Source organism: Salmo salar, chromosome ssa23 (assembly GCF_905237065.1).
Source record: "Salmo salar chromosome ssa23, Ssal_v3.1, whole genome shotgun sequence".
NCBI classification, from domain to species: domain Eukaryota; kingdom Metazoa; phylum Chordata; class Actinopteri; order Salmoniformes; family Salmonidae; genus Salmo; species Salmo salar.
Genome location: NC_059464.1, coordinates 45,955,328 through 45,974,901, shown reverse-complemented (window position 1 = coordinate 45,974,901; position 19,574 = coordinate 45,955,328).

Below are 19,574 nucleotides of genomic sequence, written 5' to 3'. Positions count from 1 at the left end.
CATTTTGTGTCAGCAGGTTTGGACGGTCAAGTAGGTATGTTTCCATGAACTTTTTTTGTAGACATTTAGAAAGTTCACATAGAAAATAGATTTGACATTTGCTTGCTAGGGTGTGTTTCCATTTAACTGTCTTGTCGATTTAATAAACAGCTGAATATAATGACTTCACACCAACAAAAATATTTATTTAAAAAAAAAAAAAAACCTACAATGTCTAATACAAATGAAGTGGTTGAAGTGTTTCCATTACCCATTTAGGCAAATTGCTCGTTAATAAATTGGCGACAGCCTGTATGCCTTCCAACCTAAATTTGTTTAATGTCTTCGGTAGCCTGCAAAACCCCAAAAAACTTGATTAATATTTGCAATATTCTAATAATTCCTCATGTGCCAACGTATCGCCATGGTGAAATTTGCACTCCTGTAAATCTGAAATAATTGGATGGTGAAACTGACATCCAGCCAAGCAGAAAACAAGGGGAAACAATTCAGCCCTTCTTGAAAGTCGGGACTAGGTTCCTGCAACAAAAGATGTGTATAATTGAACAATTTGATTTACAATTAAATGTGGAGTTCAGCTTCATAGTTTATTATTAATTATTTGGAAAAAATCATATTTCTAAATTAATTTATTTCCATCATTTGTCGCAATAAAGAAAGATAGACAAAAGTCAAATCCAGCACTGTCGAACGGATAAAAATGTTATCAATCTTTAAACATGTCTCCTATATCTGCCGTTTCCGTTACGAATATCGCAATCATTTTTTGGGTGACATATTTTTGTTGGGTGTGTATGTGTGTATATATAGGTGCATTAGTATACAATAGGTGTTTCACCTAATGACATGTAGGTAGATTTCATGCTGTTATTAGTTTACTTTCTATTTGCGTCTTTCCATTCATGCTTTAGGAAACATGAATGTCTCTAAGAATCACAGAATTACTGTCAATCTGTTTTTGCTCCCAGCGCGGTGGGGAATGAGTGTGAGTTAATCTATTTTTAAAGAGTGGAAAACCACCCTTCATGTGATATTTTGCGAAATTCATGTTTGTTTCAGGAAACAATCACAAAATCGCTGCCAAATGAATATTTCTTTGCCCTCGGTACGATGAGGATGAGTGATCACCAAAAGAGAGTCTCTGTGTTGAGTCCTCCTTTCTTAGCATATGAGTACTGAGAGGCCAGTGATGACGACACAGGGGATGACAATCACTCCATAACGACAGAACTGCATCAACTAAGGTTGTCTCTCAAATAGCACACTATTCCCTATGTAGTGCACTACTTTTGAAAATGATCCCGTGGGGTTCTGGCCAAAAAGTAGTGCACTACATAGGGAAATAGTGTGCTATTTAGGATGCAGCCCCCCCCCCCAGATGAAAGACCCCCTAGTCCTCTCCTAACAATGAACTAATTTGGTTCGCCCACCCGTGACGGAGAGGGACAACCTGCGTATTTCCAGCTCACTGACGAAAGCAGGCAGGGAGGCAGAGTGAATATAGCAGATTTTTAATTAGAGCTTTAAAGGGATTGATATGTAGAGTACTCTTTCTAATGGAAATAGGCCTACAGAGTGGAGGAGAGGGTGTGGGAGGGAGAAAGAGATGGATAGAGGGGGAGATAGTTATGGGAAGAGAGCGATGATGTGATGCCCGTATGGTCAACCCAAACGTTTCTTCCTGTTGCTTCATAAGGGTGAACTCTGGGGGCGACATACATACTTTGTGTCCCCGCTAATATAAATGGGTGTATTGGAGAATTTGTCCTGTAATCTAATTATATGAAAAAAAATGTCCGTTTTTCTGCATCGGTTATCTACGCATACCTTTTTAGTACTTCGTTCCATAGTTAGACTCCTGATATCTCCAGGAGTGATAAGTATAATTAGTGTCTCTCTGTCATCTAGTACTGTCTAGCCTTCCCTGTGGCTCAGTTGGTAGAGCACGGTGTGTGCAACGCCAGGGTTGTGGGTTTGATTACCACGGGGGGGCCCGGTACAACAACAACAAAAAATGCATAAAATGAAATGTATGTATTCACTACTGTAAGTCGCTCTGGATAAGAGCATCTGCTAAATGACTAAAATGTGAATGTTTTTCCTAGCTAGGGCCATGTACTTTAAGTGCTGTCTGTTTTCCTAGTAGCCTACTTGGTGTGTGGACTGCTGACTGCTCCTACTTTGCAGCTGATTGTTGACACATCAGCCTTCTTGAAGAAGGCACGGTGATGACAGAACGTTGGTGTTTTACCCAATAAATTACTGGGAGTTTTTATATATATTTTTTTTTCACTGTAAGCTACAAAAATAGAGATTTATATTATATATAAATATATATTATATATATAATATAAATCTCTATTTTTGTAGCTTACAGTTTATTCACCGTTAGTCAGCACCTCTACTCTAAATCATTTTCTCTGGGTGTGTGCCAGCTCATGCTTTTAATTAGACATCCTGTTATCAGACACATCCTGTTATCAGACACATCCTGTTATCAGACACATCCTGTTATCAGACACATCCTGTTATCAGACACATCCTGTTATTAGACACATCCTGTTATTAGACACATCCTGTTATCAGACACATCCTGTTATCAGACACATCCTGTTATCAGACACATCCTGTTATCAGACACATCCTGTTATCAGACACATCCTGTTATCAGACACATCCTGTTATTAGACACATCCTGTTATCAGGCACATCCTGTTATCAGACACATCCTGTTATTAGACACATCCTGTTATTAGACACATCCTGTTATTAGACACATCCTGTTATTAGACACATCCTGTTATCAGACACATCCTGTTATTAGACACATCCTGTTATTAGACACATCCTGTTATCAGACACATCCTGTTATTAGACACATCCTGTTATTAGACACATCCTGTTATTAGACACATCCTGTTATCAGACACATCCTGTTATCAGACACATCCTGTTATCAGACACATCCTGTTATCAGACACATCCTGTTATCAGACACATCCTGTTATTAGACACATCCTGTTATCAGACACATCCTGTTATTAGACACATCCTGTTATCAGACACATCCTGTTATTAGACACATCCTGTTATTAGACACATCCTGTTATCAGACACATCCTGTTATCAGACACATCCTGTTATTAGACACATCCTGTTATCAGACACATCCTGTTATTAGACACATCCTGTTATCAGACACATCCTGTTATCAGACACATCCTGTTATTAGACACATCCTGTTATCAGACACATCCTGTTATTAGACACATCCTGTTATCAGGCACATCCTGTTATTAAGCACATCCTGTTATCAGGCACATCCTGTTATCAGACACATCCTGTTATTAGACACATCCTGTTATCAGACACATCCTGTTATTAGACACATCCCGTTATTAGACATCCTGTTATCAGGCACATCCTGTTATTAGACACATCCTGTTATTAGACACATCCTGTTATTAGACACATCCTGTTACTAGACATCACATTATTAGACACATCCTGTTGAGTACCAGGGCTAGTCTTGTTTCTGTAATAGACAGTTGTGATCTTTGTACTCTGCTGAGACTACAAATGAAGAGCACTTATACTTGGCTTTTTCGACCAAATCTTACAGCCAAAACGTTGCAAGGTTTTCTTTCCTTGGGATTGGCCAGAGGATGTTTCACGTCACATTGAGTTCAGGGTGATTCTTAGATGGTTCCTGCCTAACTGTCAAGTCCATCTCCAGCCTGCCATGTCTATCTGAACTCTGATACAACCTGACTCCTAACTCACGGTGCAGTGGAGCTTGAATGGCTGTATGGAGGGAAGGAGCCTAATACTAGTCAGAATTACTTATTTTCTCTCTCTCTCTCTGTGTGTGTGTGTGTGTGTGTGTGTGTGTGTGTGTGTGTTTTGCGTTGCGTGTGTGGTTCGTGTGCGTGCATATTTCTAACACTATCCAAAGATGATGGTCCTTACGGGTGAATGATGATGATGATGATGCTAGCTGTCAATCATCAGTCTGTTGACTTCGCTCACGATGCCTGCCTGCTGTTCATCTAGTGTACGTCCCAAATGACACCCTATTCCCTATATAGTGCACTACGCTTGACCAGGACCTTATAAAAGTAGTGCACTATATATAGGGAATAGGGTGCCATAGGGCTCTGGTCTAAAGTAGTGCACTATATAGGGAATAGGGTGCCATTTTGGAGACAGACTTAGTTGACTTTACATCTTTCTATTTATGTCTGTTCCACCCGTTCCTATAAAATGTAATGTTTAACCCTATAACAGGCTACTCGAACAGACAGAATATGTCTTGGACAGCCTGCCGGGAAGGCATGTCTGGAGAATAGATTGGCGTAAAAGCAAGGACGAATATGATACCTGTTGCTTTATGAGTGAAGGGAAGGTTATTATAGGATAACTAATTGAGTGAAGAGAAGATTAATACAGGATAACTCATTGAGTGAAGAGAAGATTAATACAGGATAACTCATTGAGTGAAGAGAAGATTAATACAGGATAACTCATTGAGTGAAGAGAAGATTAATACAGGATAACTCATTGAGTGAAGAGAAGATTAATACAGGATAACTCATTGAGTGAAGAGAAGATTAATACAGGATATCTCATTGAGTGAAGAGAAGATTAATACAGGATAACTCATTGAGTGAAGAGAAGATTAATACAACTAATGCATGGTGCGTCTGTCCAGTATGAGCAGGTGATGTTGTTCTGGGGCCATTCATTTCAACTTCCGGTTCTGCCTGTTTCTAAACCGTCGGCTGGGATTACTCCTCTCCTCTGGGTCCCAAATGGCACCATATTCCCTATGTAGTGCCCATATGGCTCTGGTTAACAGTAGTGCACTATATAGGAAGTAGGGTTTCATTTGGGACGAAGCCCCTAGTCTATTGAGTGGACCCACCTGGCCCTACAAACAGCCCTAGAAGCTCACAATAAAGGAACCCCTGGCTGTGTTTTGTAGCTGACTGTAATCAGAGCCCCTTCCAGTCATTTCCTGAGTTACCTGTCACTCTATCTCCTGTCAACATGATCACAATGAAACTTTCCCCTCATTGCAGCCCGACGTCATCTGAGAGATATTAACGCTTCCTGGTCCATACAAATGCATGACTTCGTTGTGGCGATAACCAACTACTGAGGAAGGATGTTACAGTGTAGGTTACTTCCTCATCTTAATTAAAAAATGTTTTGCCTTAATTGATGCCAATCCAAAAGTGACAAGTAATTTGTCAGGTTGAATGGCAGGTCATGTTGTAAACTCTGAATGTACTGAAGCTAATTGGGAGGGAATCATCTCTTGAGATGCAATGATGGGAGACCGTCAATGTTATATATTATTTTTTTGACCCATAACTTAACCATTGTAATAGTTGATATTGGAGTTGATAATTGACTAGTTATGCCTGATCTGAAAGAGTTGATATTGGAGTTGATGGTCATTGATTAGTAATGCCTGATCTATGTCTATAAATTCCTGTCTGTCAACTGAACTGAAGGTTATGTTGGTTGCCTGGTCCAGAATAAAGTCATGTCCCCTTGAGCTCTGAATGCTGTCTCATGTCCAAGCCTTATCTTTTATACATAGCTGCGGGAAGTAGGGGTACTCAGGGCATCCCGGGGCGGCAGCGTAGCCTAGTGGTTAGAGCGTTGGACTAGTAACCAAAAGGTTGCAAGTTCGTAATCCCCAAGCTGACAAAGTACAAATCTGTTGTTCTGCCCCTGAACAAGGCAGTTCCTAGGCCATCATTGAAAATAAGAATTTGTTCTTAACAGAATTGCCTAGTTAAATAAAGGTCAAATATATTTTTTTAAATAAAATACAGTACCAGTCAAAAGTTTGGCCTCACCTACTCATTCAAGGGTTTTTATTTTGACTATTTTTTACATTGTAGAAGGAGGGCAGGACAGAATATATATTATGAATGAGAATGGATGAGTAAGTTGATGTATGGATGGGTGTAAATGTGTCTAAGAGGAAGGGAGCGTGGGAAAAGATAGGAGGTTGGGACAAGCTTGGCTTGGGGGGCGGGGATAAAGGGCAGAGGATAACTGGGCGGGTTTTAGAGGCAGTGGTGGAAAAAGTATCACATTTTCATAAGTAAAGATAACTTAATAGAAAATGACTCGAGTAAAAATGAAAGTCACCCAGTAAAATCCTACTTGAGTAAAAGTCAAAATATTTTGGTTTTAAATATACTTAAGTATCAAACGTAAATGTAATTGCTAAAATGTACTTAAGTATCAAAATTATAAATAATTTCAAATTCCTTATATTAACCAAACCAGACAGCACGATTTTCTTGTTTTTTTTAATTTACGGATAGCCAGGGGAACGCTCCAACACTCAGATATCATTTACAAACAAAGCATGTGTTTAGTGAGTCCTTCAGATCAGAGGCATAGGGATGACCAGGGATGTTCTCTGTTTAGTGAGTCCTTCAGATCAGAGGCAGTAGGGATGACCAGGGGTGTTCTCTGTTTAGTGAGTCCTTCAGATCAGAGGCATAGGGATGACCAGGGATGTTCTCTGTTTAGTGAGTCCACCAGATCAGAGGCAGTAGGGATGTTCTCTTGATAAGTGTGTGAATTAGACAATGTTCCTGTACTTCTAAGCATTCAAAATGTAACGAGTACTTTTGGGTGTCAGGGAAAATGTTTGGAGTATAAAGTACATAATTTTCTTTAGGAATGTAGTGAAGTAAAAGTAAAAGTTGTCAAAAATATAAATAGTCATGTAAAGTACAGATACCCCAGAAAACGACTTAATATGTAAAAATACTTCAAAGTACTACTTAAGTACTTTACACCACTGTTTAGAGGGACAAGCATGGCTTGGGGAAGAGGGAAGGAAGGATTTATCTATATTTATTTATAGATCCAAAGACAGTTATTGTTGAGAGTGGAGATGGGGGTCTATTCAAGGGATGTGGACAGGGGGGCTGGGAGGGCCAACAAAATCCAACTTATGGGGGGGAGGGAAACATATGAACACTTAAAGACTTACATTTTAAAAAGATAAATTGAACATTTAAAGAGGAGTTAGGTTGGAGAGGCCTATACTGCCACCTACTGTTGTAACAGCAGAGGTGTAGGCATCCTGATAATAACTGTTTCCCTTTTATCCCAGCACATGGAACAAGAAGGCCATTTTCTACTGCTGAATTGTACTTTACATGGTGAAACACACACATCGATTTCATTGTATATCCCCCAGGGGCAAATCTGGCATTTTTAAATAGGATTCAAGCTATATTAGATTAAACCCAGACAGGAACTATTATTATAGCAGGCGACCTAAATCACACATTCAGCAAGTTAGATGGACTGCAATTAAAAAGCATATTCAACGAGCCTCTAAAGAGACTGAACATTTTCAGCTCTACAAATATTTTACAGGACACCTGAAAATTACTATTGCCAACTACAAAAGACTCCTCCTTTTTTCTCAAAGTAAGAAAAGCTATTCAGGATTTTACAAAATTGGTATTTCCCAAAATGCACTCAACAATATACTGGGTTTGAAAATCTATGATATAGTGATATCGGATCATTCTCCTGTATCATGCTTAATTACACCTACAGAAAATACACTTAGCGACAGAATATAGAGAATGAACAGAGCCCCTCTTTAAGACCCAAAAATGTATTAAATAGGGAAATGAAAAAATAAAGAGCTTTACCATTACAAATGTAGACATAGAGAACAGAAACAAGCCAACCCCAGACATAATTTGTGATGCTTCTAAGGCATATGTTAGAGGAATGATAATCATCTAATATTCAGCGAAAGTTCAATCTGAGTTAGTGATTTATTTTTCTTTAATTCAAATTTATATCTTAGATAAAGCACATATAAACTCTTTACAAGGTAAAGAAGAAAATGCAATTTATGAACCTAAGCAATAATATGTCCCTTGTGGCTCAGTTGGTAGAGCATGGTGCTTGCAATGCCAGGGTTGTGGGTTCAATTCCCACAGGGGGACCAGTACAGAAACGTATGCGCTCATTACTTACTGTAAGTCGCTCTGCATTAGCGCATCTGCTGAAAAGGAATATATTTGTTTTACTTTTGAAAAGAGCCAACAACTACAGATTAAACTCAATAAAGCATACTATTTAATGGCAAATAAACCTGATAAATACCTCACAGCTCTTACAAAACAAAAAACACACCAAACCAGTTAAAAGATAAGGATACAAAGGCTTTAATTAAAAACAATGTTATTGTTAATAACAATATTAAAAGCTTCTTTGAAAATCTATATAAATCATAATTAAATAACAGTTGAACTGATCCTACAGCCTTAGACTCAATAACCCTGAAGCAATTATCAACGGAACAAAAATAATCACTAAAAATAGAAATCAGCCCAAAATAAACATTGGACACTATTAAAACATTCGCATGGAGAAAAGCACCAGGTATGGGCGGCTTTCCAGTAGAATTTGATTTGACATTCTGGGACAAAGTAGCGCCCCTATTTTCTCAAATGACAACACACGTCACTTAATTCAGTGCTTCCGAGTTCCATGTATCAAACAGTTATTTCAGTTATATTAAAACCAGAAAAAATGGGAGTCCCCTGCAGATTACAGATGCATAAGTTTAATAAATTGCGACAATAAATAATAACAAAACTCAAAAGCAACCAAATGGCAAAAGTCTTAGCAGACTTGATGCATATGAATCAAATAGGGTTTATTAAACTTGACACAAACTGTCACGCCCTGACCTGAGAGAGCCGTTTTTCTCTGTTTAGTTAGGTCAGGGTGTGATATGGGGTGGGCATTCCATGTATTTTGTTTCTATGTTTTGGCCAGGTATGGTTTCCAATCAGAGGCAGCTGTCTATCGTTGTCTCTGATTGGGAACCATACTTAGGCAGCCCTTTTTCCCTCCTTGAGTTGTGGGATCTTGTTTTTGTGCAGCTGCCTTTGAGCAGCCCCAGAGCATCACGGTTCTTTCTGTTTTACCTGTTTATTGTTTCGTTCGGTTTTCCTTCAATAAAGTATGTGGAATTACCGGCACGCTGCGCCTTGGCTTATTTACGACAGGGAGTTCGAGGACAGTGATCGTGACACAAACAAATACCAGAACATGTTTCAGTATAATACAATACGCAAAAAAAACAAGATGTAGATTTATTAATAATGGCTGTTGATGCCAAAAATACTTTTTACCATCTTGACTGGCCTTTTCTAAAACTTTGAAAGTCTTCAGCTTTCCAGCTGAAAAAATATATTTCATAAAAATAATATATACGTGTCCTAAAGCAAAAATATACATAAATAATACATTATCTGATGAAAATGCTATAAAAAGGGGCACAAGACAGGGATGTCCTCTCTCCCCCATCCTGTTTTCACTGGCAATTGAACTGCTTGCAGAACGAATTAGATAGGATCCAAACTTAACAGGTATCAGTATTTTAAACCTGAATATAAACTTAACTTATTTGCTGACAATCTCCTGATATACCTGACTAATAGTATTATTGAAAACTCAATGCCACCCTTGTTAAAAAAAATCAGAATACTCTAAAATCTCAGGATATAAAATTAACGTGGAAAAAACTTCATGGCAATAAACAAATAATAACCTCAGGAATCCTTTAAGTGGACCACAACATTTTTTTTAAATACTTAGGATGCTTAATAAGTGACAACAAACAACCAATATATAAAGATAACTTTATCCCATTACTCAACAACATAAAAGCAGGTCTAAGTAAATGGAACAATCTTCCCATTAATCTTACAGGCAGAATAAACCTCTTTAGAATGGCATGGCTCCCAAAGTTTTTATATTTATTTTCGGTAATACCAATTACCCCACCAAAGACATACTATAAAAAAAGTATACTCGGCCATAACATACTTTATAATAAAACTCATAGAATAAATAGTCTGAGGATGGTTTTAAGGAAGGAACAATCCTTGGATAGCTTTTCAGAATTGACGGATAAATTGGCCCACATGAAAAACTAAAGGCATAGAAACTGTCTTGGTAATAGGAAATACAATTATTTCCATGACAGAATTAAAAAGCAATTTTGGACTAACCAATGTAGACATTTTCAAATACATGCAACTTAAGTTTAGTATCACAAAATTTCGATCTGAAATCTTTTGGACATCAGAACAATGTTGATGGAATTCTTTTTGAGTCAGAAAAATGTGCTAGGTAAGATATACAAAACCTTGCAGAAAGCCTATCCTACTAACAATCTCTTAGAGAAAAGTGTTGTGTTGGAACATAACTAACGAAATGACAGTTAACGAAAATGTACGCTTAATCCAGTATAAGCTAATGTATAGAATTTATTATACAAGAGACAAAATTAACCTCTCCAGCGTCTGATCCCGTCAGCGGGATCAAAATCCAGCGAAAAATCATATCGCCAATTAGCATAAAAAAAAAATCATAATTAAAAATATATATATATAATATATATATTTTTTTTTTTATAGATACACCTCTCCTGAATCGACCCACGTCGTCCGATTTCAAAAAGGTTTTACAGGAAAAGCAAATCATTAGATTATGTTAGATGAGTCCATCGTAAAAAGCAGCTTCATAGCCATTTTCCGACCAACCACTTGCATCACATATAATCAAAAAACAGCTAAATGCAGCACTAACCTTTTACAAACTTCATCAGATGGCACCCCTAGGACATCATGTTATACAATGCATGCATTCTTTTGTTCAATAAAGGTCATATTTATATATAAAAACAGCATTTTACATCTCTGTCTGACGTTGACTAAATAGTTTCCCCTCAAATGCGTCCCGGTAAACAATGCTACATTTCCCTAAATTACTATCCGATAACGATTTTTTACATTTATATTGTCAATCTAACATTTATAGATGAATATCTCTTGAGAACACCTGTCATACCAGATTTTAAATTAACTTTACTGGGTAATCACACTTTGCGATAAAAGGAGATGCGATACTCAGAAAATGAGCTAATATACAGAGCTCGGCGCCATCTTGGAAACAATCGCATGTCACATCTCATCTTGTATAATATTGTCAATAATCGCCTACCTTTAGTTGTCTTCATCAGAAAGCATCCCAGGTCCACAACAGATGTATTTTCGGTCAAAAAGTCCATACTTCACGTTCCATTAGCCTGCTGTTGGTAGCGCGTCCTATGGCTCTCTCCAAGCGCAGGGCTGAAGTTCCGGATAAAATGAGATTCTCCCGCCTGTAGGTTCGTTCAAACATGTCAAACGTTGTAAAACATTAATCTTCAGGGCCTGTAACACCAAGAGAGCCAATAAGATTCGAGGGGGATGATTTAATTGTCTTTCAAACCCATTCCAAAGGTGGGGGTAGACATGGCCGCCGGCGTCATAATGGTGATGGCCCATCCCCTGTGACTAATTTCAAAAGAGTCTCATTCACTGAGTTTCGACTGTATAAGGCTCAAACCACTGTGAAAAGACTGGCGACATCTAGTGGAAGCAATAGGAAGTGCTCACTGAACCATGGTTAACGGTGTGATTTATAGGGAGAGATGAGAAGTCGAGTCCACAATTCTGAATTCCACTTCCTGTTTCAATCGGTCTCGGGGTTTTGACTGCCATTTGAGTTCTGTTATACTCACAGACACCATTCAAACAGTTTTAGAAAATGTAGGGTGTTTTCTATCCATATATAATAAGTATATGCATGCCCTAGCTTCTGAGTTTGATTAGTAGGCCGTTGAAAATGGGAACGATTTTTTTTCAAAATGCGCTGTGGCGCCCCCTATCCTAGGGTATCCTCAAGAGGTTTTAACAAATTCTACAGCAAAATGGCATAGACATGTCTTAAGTGTAAAACTAACAGTGACTCAATGATTCATACCATCTGGGAAGTCCAAAAGTTATGGGCAGAGTTAGAAAGCTGGCTGTCAGATGTTTTACAGTATGAATTTACTTTTAATCTGTCTCTGCATATTTCAAGACATGGCATATACAGATGTGATGAGATACCCAATGGGTTGGACCTTTACTTTTCTTGTCAATCATTTTGAAAAAAGTTTTGCTTATAAACTGGAAACCAAGTGATCCTCCTCCATAGTTGGGACGGTGGAAGAATCAAATGTATTATTATTTGAATATTGAAAGGCCGTGGGGGACAGAGAAGGGCAGAGTGGTGCAGTTTGAGGTCATGTTGAATAGAGTCTTGCTGGAGATGGAGGCGGTGGAAGCATATTGGTCTCGGCAGAGGTGATGATGTTGATGTTTGTGTGCGTCTGTCTGTTGTCTTTTTGTCTGTGTATGTTTATATTGATAGGAAAATAAAATTGTAATAAAAAAAGGAAATGAATCAATGCTTAGTTCCACACTGTTTTTGATGTGGGACCCTGTCTGTAGCCACAGTTACTAACTAGGCAGCTGTTACTGGCAGTCCTTGTTGTGTCTCAATTTATTAATGATTTAGAAAATATTTATACGATGATTAAATAACCCTTAATAACAACATTTAAACCCCTTTTATAAAGGTAACCTTGTTGTAAAGTTTAATCAATAGGTTTACATTTGTTTTCGACATTGTCTTTCGCTAGCTACAGCAGATGTTACTGGAAGCTGTCCCTGTTTCCCTGTTGTGTCTTTGTGTGATGTACACTGAACAAAAAATATGTAAAGTGTTGGTCCCATGTTTCATGAGCTGAAATAAAATCCTAGAAATGTTCCATACGCACAAAAAGTTGATTTCTATCAAATTTTGTTCACATCCCTTTAAGTGAACATTTCTCCTTTGCCTAGATAATCCATCCGGTGTGGCATATCAACAAGCTGATTTTACATGTTACCTTTATTTAACTAGGCAAGTCAGTTAAAAACAAATTCTTATTTACAATGACGGCCTAGGAACAGTGGGTTAACTGCCTTGTTCAGGGGCAGAACAACAGATTTTTACCTTGTCAGCTCGGGGATTTGATCCAGCAACTTTTCATTTACTGGCCCAACGCTCTAACAACTAGACTACCTGCCGCCCCGATTAAACAGCATGATCATTACACAGGTGCACCTTGTGCTGGGGACAATAAAAGGTTATTCTAAAATGTGCAGTTTTGTCACACAACACAATGCCACAGATGTCTCAAGTTTTGAGAGAGCAGGAATGTCCACCAGAGCTGTTGCCAGAGAATTTAATGTTCATTTTGCTACCATAAACTGCCTCCAACATCGTTTTAGAGAATTTGTCTAACCGGCCTCACAACCACAGACCACGTGTGTGGCGTTGTGTGGGGGCGAGCGGTTTGCTGATGTCAACGTTGTGAACAGAGTGTCCCATGGTGGCGGTGGGGTTACGGTATGAGCAGGCATAAACTACGGACAACGATCACAATTGCATTTTATCGATGGCAATTTGAATGCACAGAGATATCGTGACAAGATCTAACTCCAGTATATACTAGCTACAGTAACTAACTCCAGTATATACTATATATACTAGCTACAGTAACTAACTCCAGTATATACTATATATACTAGCTACAGTAACTAACTCCAGTATATACCAGCTACAGTAACTAACTCCAGTATATACTATATATACTAGCTACAGTAACTAACTCCAGTATATACCAGCTACAGTAACTAACTCCAGTATATACTATATATACTAGCTACAGTAACTAACTCCAGTATATACTAGCTACAGTAACTAACTCCAGAATATACTATATATACTAGCTACAGTAACTAACTCCAGTATATACTAGCTACAGTAACTAACTCCAGAATATACTATATATACTAGCTACAGTAACTAACTCCAGTACATACTAGCTACAGTAACTAACTCCAGTATATACTAGCTACAGTAACTAACTCCAGTATATACTAGCTACAGTAACTAACTCCAGAATATACTATATATACTAGCTACAGTAACTAACTCCAGAATATACTATATATACTAGCTACAGTAACTAACTCCAGTATATACCAGCTACAGTAACTAACTCCAGTATATACTAGCTACAGTAACTAACTCCAGTATATACTATATATACTAGCTACAGTAACTAACTCCAGTATATACTAGCTACAGTAACTAACTCCAGTATATACTATATATACTAGCTACAGTAACTAACTCCAGTATATACTAGCTACAGCAGGTGCTACTGGAACTGGAATCTGTCCCTGTGTCCCTGTTGTGTCTCTGTGTACACTGTGATCCCTGTATGTCACCAAGCAGCATCTGCTGCTGTTTGTTCTGCCATGAAAAGAATGGGAGCTCATTAAGAAGAGACCCCTACCTCCCTCACACACACACACACACACACACACACACACACACACACACACCTCCCTCAGGAAGTGGCTGTAAGCAGCAGTAGACCATTCAGTATTGCGTAGTTCTGTGTACATTTATAATCCACGTTATCAGGTGGGTATCTGTTGAAGGACCTCTGTCAGTGAGATGTTGATTCATTAGCCTACAACGCTGGGCTGGTGGTATGCTTTGTTTCGGGCGCAGGCCAAGCTAATGATTAATGACTGATATGTCTCACCTCTGAGACTCCTCTCAAGGTTTCTACGTTGTTTCTACATTGCTCCTGGAAGCTGAAAATGTCCCAGTTCTTCCATAGCCTGCAACTCACCATACATATCACCGTTTGAGCATGTTTGGGATGCTCTGGATCGATATGTACGACAGTGTGTTCCGATTCCCACCAATATCCAATAACTTCACACACCCTCCAGGCCATACCCTCTACCCTACCCTCTAGTCCCTATCTTACCCTGCAGTCCCTACCCTCTAGTCCCTTCCCTACCCTCTAGAACCTACACACTAGTCCCTTCCCGTCTAGACCCTACCCTCCAGTCCCTACCCTCTAGGCCCTACCCTCCTACCCTACCCTCTAGACTTGACCCTCTAGTCCCTACCCTCTAGACCGTACCCTACCCTCTAGACCCCACCCTCTAGACCCTACCCTCTTGTCCCTACCCTCTAGTACCTACCCTCTAGACACTACCCTACCCTCTAGATCCTACCCTCTAGTCCCCACCCTACCCTCTAGACCCTACCCTCTAGACCCTACCCTCTAGGCCCCACCCTCTAGTTATACCCTACACTCTAAACCCTACCCTCTAGCCCCAACCCTCTAGTCCGTATCCTCCTCCCCTACCCTACCCTTTAGTCCCTATCCTCCAGACCCCACCCTACCCTCTAACCCCTACCCTACCCTCTTGACCCTACCCTCTAATCCCTATCATCTAGTCCCTACTCTACCCTCTAGACCCTACCCTCTAGACCCTACCCTCTAGACCCTACCCTCTAGACCCTACCCTCTAGACCCTTTCCTCTATCCCCTACCCTCTAGACCCTACCCTCTAGACCCTACCCTCTAGACCCTACCCTCTAGTTCCTACCCTAACCTCCAGTCCCTACCCTCTAGACCCTACCCTCTAGACCCTTTCCTCTATCCCCTACCCCTACCCTCTATACCCTACCCTCTAGTTCCTACCCTAACCTCCAGTCCCTACCCTCTAGACCCTACCCTCTAGACCCAACCCTACCCTCTAGACCCTACCCCCTAGGCCCTACCCTCTAGACCCAACCCTACCCTCTAGACCCTACCCTCTAGACCCAACCCTACCCATTAACCCTACCCTCTAGACCCTACCCTCTAGACCCAACCCTACCCATTAACCCTACCCTCTAGACCCTACCCTCTAGACCCTACCCTCTAGACCCTACCCTCTAGACCCTACCCTCTAGACCCTTTTCTCTAGACCCTACCCTCTATACCCTACCCTCTAGTTCCTACCCTAACCTCCAGACCCTACCCTCTAGACCTCTAGACCCTCTACCCTGCAGTCTTTACCCTCTAAACACTACCCTCTAGCCCCTACCCTCTAACCCCTACCCTCCACCCCCTACCCTCTAGACCCTACCCTCTAGACCCTACCCTCTAGTCCCTATACTACCATCTAGTCCCTACCCTCCAGTCCCTACCCTCTAGACCCTACCCTACCCTCTAGACCAGACCCTACCCTCTAGACCAGACCCTACCCTCTAGACCCTACCCTACCCTCTAGACCCTACCCTCTAGACCCTACCCTCTAGACCCTTCTCTCTAGACCCTACCCTCTAGACCCTACCCTCTAGACCCTACCCTCTAGACCCTACCCTCTAGACCCTACCTTCTAGTCCCTATCCTTTTCGCTTTGGCCTTCCCCTTCCCTGTTTGTCGATCTGTAAGGTGGAAGCAATATGGTGGAAGCTCAGGGATGTAGTTGAAGGTAAACACACGTAAACGCCGTTTACACTTCATTTTTACTGTACACAAGCCTTTTCTCACCTTTTGCGGGACAATTCATATGTAGTATTACTTTACTCACCGTGATCAACGTTTACTCACTATTCTTTTACCACTACATCCCCGCTTAAACCTATCCAGACCCTTCAGATATGCAAATATCAAAGGGTCTGGACAGGTTTAAATAAGCAGATCTGATCATTTAACAGGACTGGTAGAGGCTTGTCCACAGTACAAGGTTGGTCCCTTTGTTGTATCTGTTTTGGTAGTGAGATGGGTGAATATAGTGGCCATGAATACATTTCTCTCTCCCTCTCTCTTAGTCTGAAAATGAGATGGGTGAATATAGTGGACTATCTCTCTCTCTCTCTCTCTCTCTCTCTCTCTCTCTCTGTCTGAAAATGAGATGGGTGAATATAGTGGACTCTCTCTCTCGCTCTCTCTCTCTCTCTCTCTCTCTGAAAATGAGATGGGTGAATATAGTGGACTCTCTCTCTCTCTCTCTCTCTCTCTCTCTCTGTCTCTCTCTCCCTCTCTCTCTCTGAAAATGAGATGGGTGAATATAGTGGACTCTCTCTCTCTCTCTCCCTGTCGTGCTCTCTCTCTCTCTCTCTCTCTCTCTCTCTCTCTCTCTCTCGCTCTTTCTCTGAAAATGAGATGGGTGAATATAGTGGACTCTCTCTCTCTCTCTCTCTCTCTCTCTCTCTCTCTCTCTCTCTCTCTCTCTCTCTCTCTCAAAATGAGATGGGTGAATACAATGGACTCTCTTTCTCTCTCTCTCTCTCTCTCTCTCGCTCTTTCTCTGAAAATGAGATGGGTGAATATAGTGGACTCTCTCTCTCTCTCTCTCTCTCTCTCTCTCGCTCTTTCTCTGAAAATGAGATGGGTGAATACAATGGACTCTCTCTCTCTCTCTCTCTTTCTCGCTCTCTATCTAAAAATGAGATGGGTGAATACAATGGACTCTCTTTCTCTCTCTCTCTCTCTCTCGCTCTTTCTCTGAAAATGAGATGGGTGAATGGAGTCAGTGAACACTCCCCCCTCCCCCCCTCCCTCTCTCCCCCCTCCCTATCTCCCTCTCTCCCTCTCTCCCCCCATCCCTATCTCCCTCTCTCCCTCTCTCCCTATCTCCCAAGGAGAACAAAGCCACAAAGAGAAAGCCTGAAGCCCAAGTATATACAAAATGTATTACTATCCAATCTAACTGTGCTCTAGTGTGCATTCAAGTGTGTACTAACAAGCATTCAAGTGTGCACTAGTACTAACAGCCAAGGGGACAGAAAAATAGATCCTCTTTTATATTTTTAATAGGAGTTCTTAGCAGCCTAACATTCTAATGGCAGAAAGCACTCCATCAAACAACTGCCTTGTACAGTAATTTAAAAAGTGTTCTCATACTCCACCACTGTATGAATGTCCTGCAATAGATACCTGAGGATGAGCCATAATATTCTTCTGGAGAGAAATATCTTGTTAGCACTGTATGTTAATGAATCTATTGGGAGTCTTGGTAACATTCCAGCTTCTCCTGTCTACATACATACGGTCCGTGTGTGGACAAACAACAGAGAGGGGGACAGAGATGGACACCCAAGAGAGATCAATATTATGGACACCATCTCCCACCATTGTTAATGTACACTTTTTCTGACCTTTGACCTCATTGCACTGATAGAATAGACCACTAAATGGCATGTATTCGTACTGGGTTGTCTTTGATGTATTTGCCATGTGTGTGTGTGTGTGTGGGGGGGGGGGGGGGTAAACTAAACAGGACGTGGGGGAAGTTCCACTTGGATTAAGAAGACAGACGTACGGGGTGTGGGGTGGGGGGGATCTGCTCTCAGATCAGATTGGACCTAGAGAGAGATCAAAGACAGAGACACAGCATCTGGAGAGGAACAGAGACGTGTCTGTTGCTGGTCAGTATTAGTACATGTCCAGGACCTGTCAGGATGTTTGGGAAAAGACGTTGTGGTATACATTGTCTGCGTTTTAATGTGCAGAGGGAGTTATCTGGAAATCAACCATTTTTCTAAGGGTAAAATACAGTGTGTGCTTCTACAAACGTGTCTGTTGCTGGTCAGTATTAGTACATGTCCAGGACCTGTCAGGATGTTTGGGAAAAGACGTTGTGGTATACATTGTCTGCGTTTTAATGTGCAGAGGGAGTTATCTGGAAATCAACAATTTTTCTAAGGGTAAAATACAGTGTGTGCTTCTACAACAGAAAGCTAACCTACATAATTTTAGTAGGAAACAGAAAGCTAACCTATATCATTGGCATAGGGAAGGAAACTGACAGCTAACCTATATCATTGGCATAGGGAAGGAAACTGACAGCTAACCTATATCATTGGCATAGGGAAGGAAACTGACAGCTAACCTATATCATTGGCATAGGGAAGGAAACTGACAGCTAACCTATATCATTGGCATAGGGAAGGAAACTGACAGCTAACCTATATCATTGGCATAGGGAAGGAAACTGACAGCTAACCTATATCATTGGCATAGGGTAGGAAACTGACAGCTAACCTACATCATTGGCATAGGGTAGGAAACAGACAGCTAACCTATATCATTGGCATAGGGAAGGAAACTGACAGCTAACCTATATCATTGGCATAGGGAAGGAAACTGACAGCTAACCTATATCATTGGCATAGGGTAGGAAACTGACAGCTAACCTATATCATTGGCATAGGGAAGGAAACTGACAGCTAACCTACATCATTGCCATAGAGAAGGAAACAGACAGCTAACCTACACTGAATGTACAAAACATTAGGAACACCTTCTTAATATTGAGTTGCAACCCATTTTGCCCTAAGAACAGCCTCAATTAGTCAGGGCATGGACTCTACAAGGTGTCGAAAGCCTTATACAGGGATGCTGGCCTATGTTGACTCCAATGCTTCCCATAGTTGGCTGGATGTCCTTTGGTTGGTGGACCATTCTTGATACAAACGGTGACCTGTTGAGTGTGAAAAACCCAGCAGCGTTGCAGTTCTTGACACACTCAAACCGGTGCACCTGGCACCTACTACCATACCTGGTCCAAAGGCACTTCAACCTTTTGTCTTGCCCATTCACCCTCTGAACGACACACATACACAATCCATGTCTCAATTATCTCAAGGCTTAAAAATCATTATTTAACCTGTCTCCTCTTCATCTACACGGATTGAAGTGTATTTAACAATTGACATCAATAAGGGATCATAGCTTTCACCTGGATTCACCTGGTCAGGCTGTGTCATATTCCTAATGT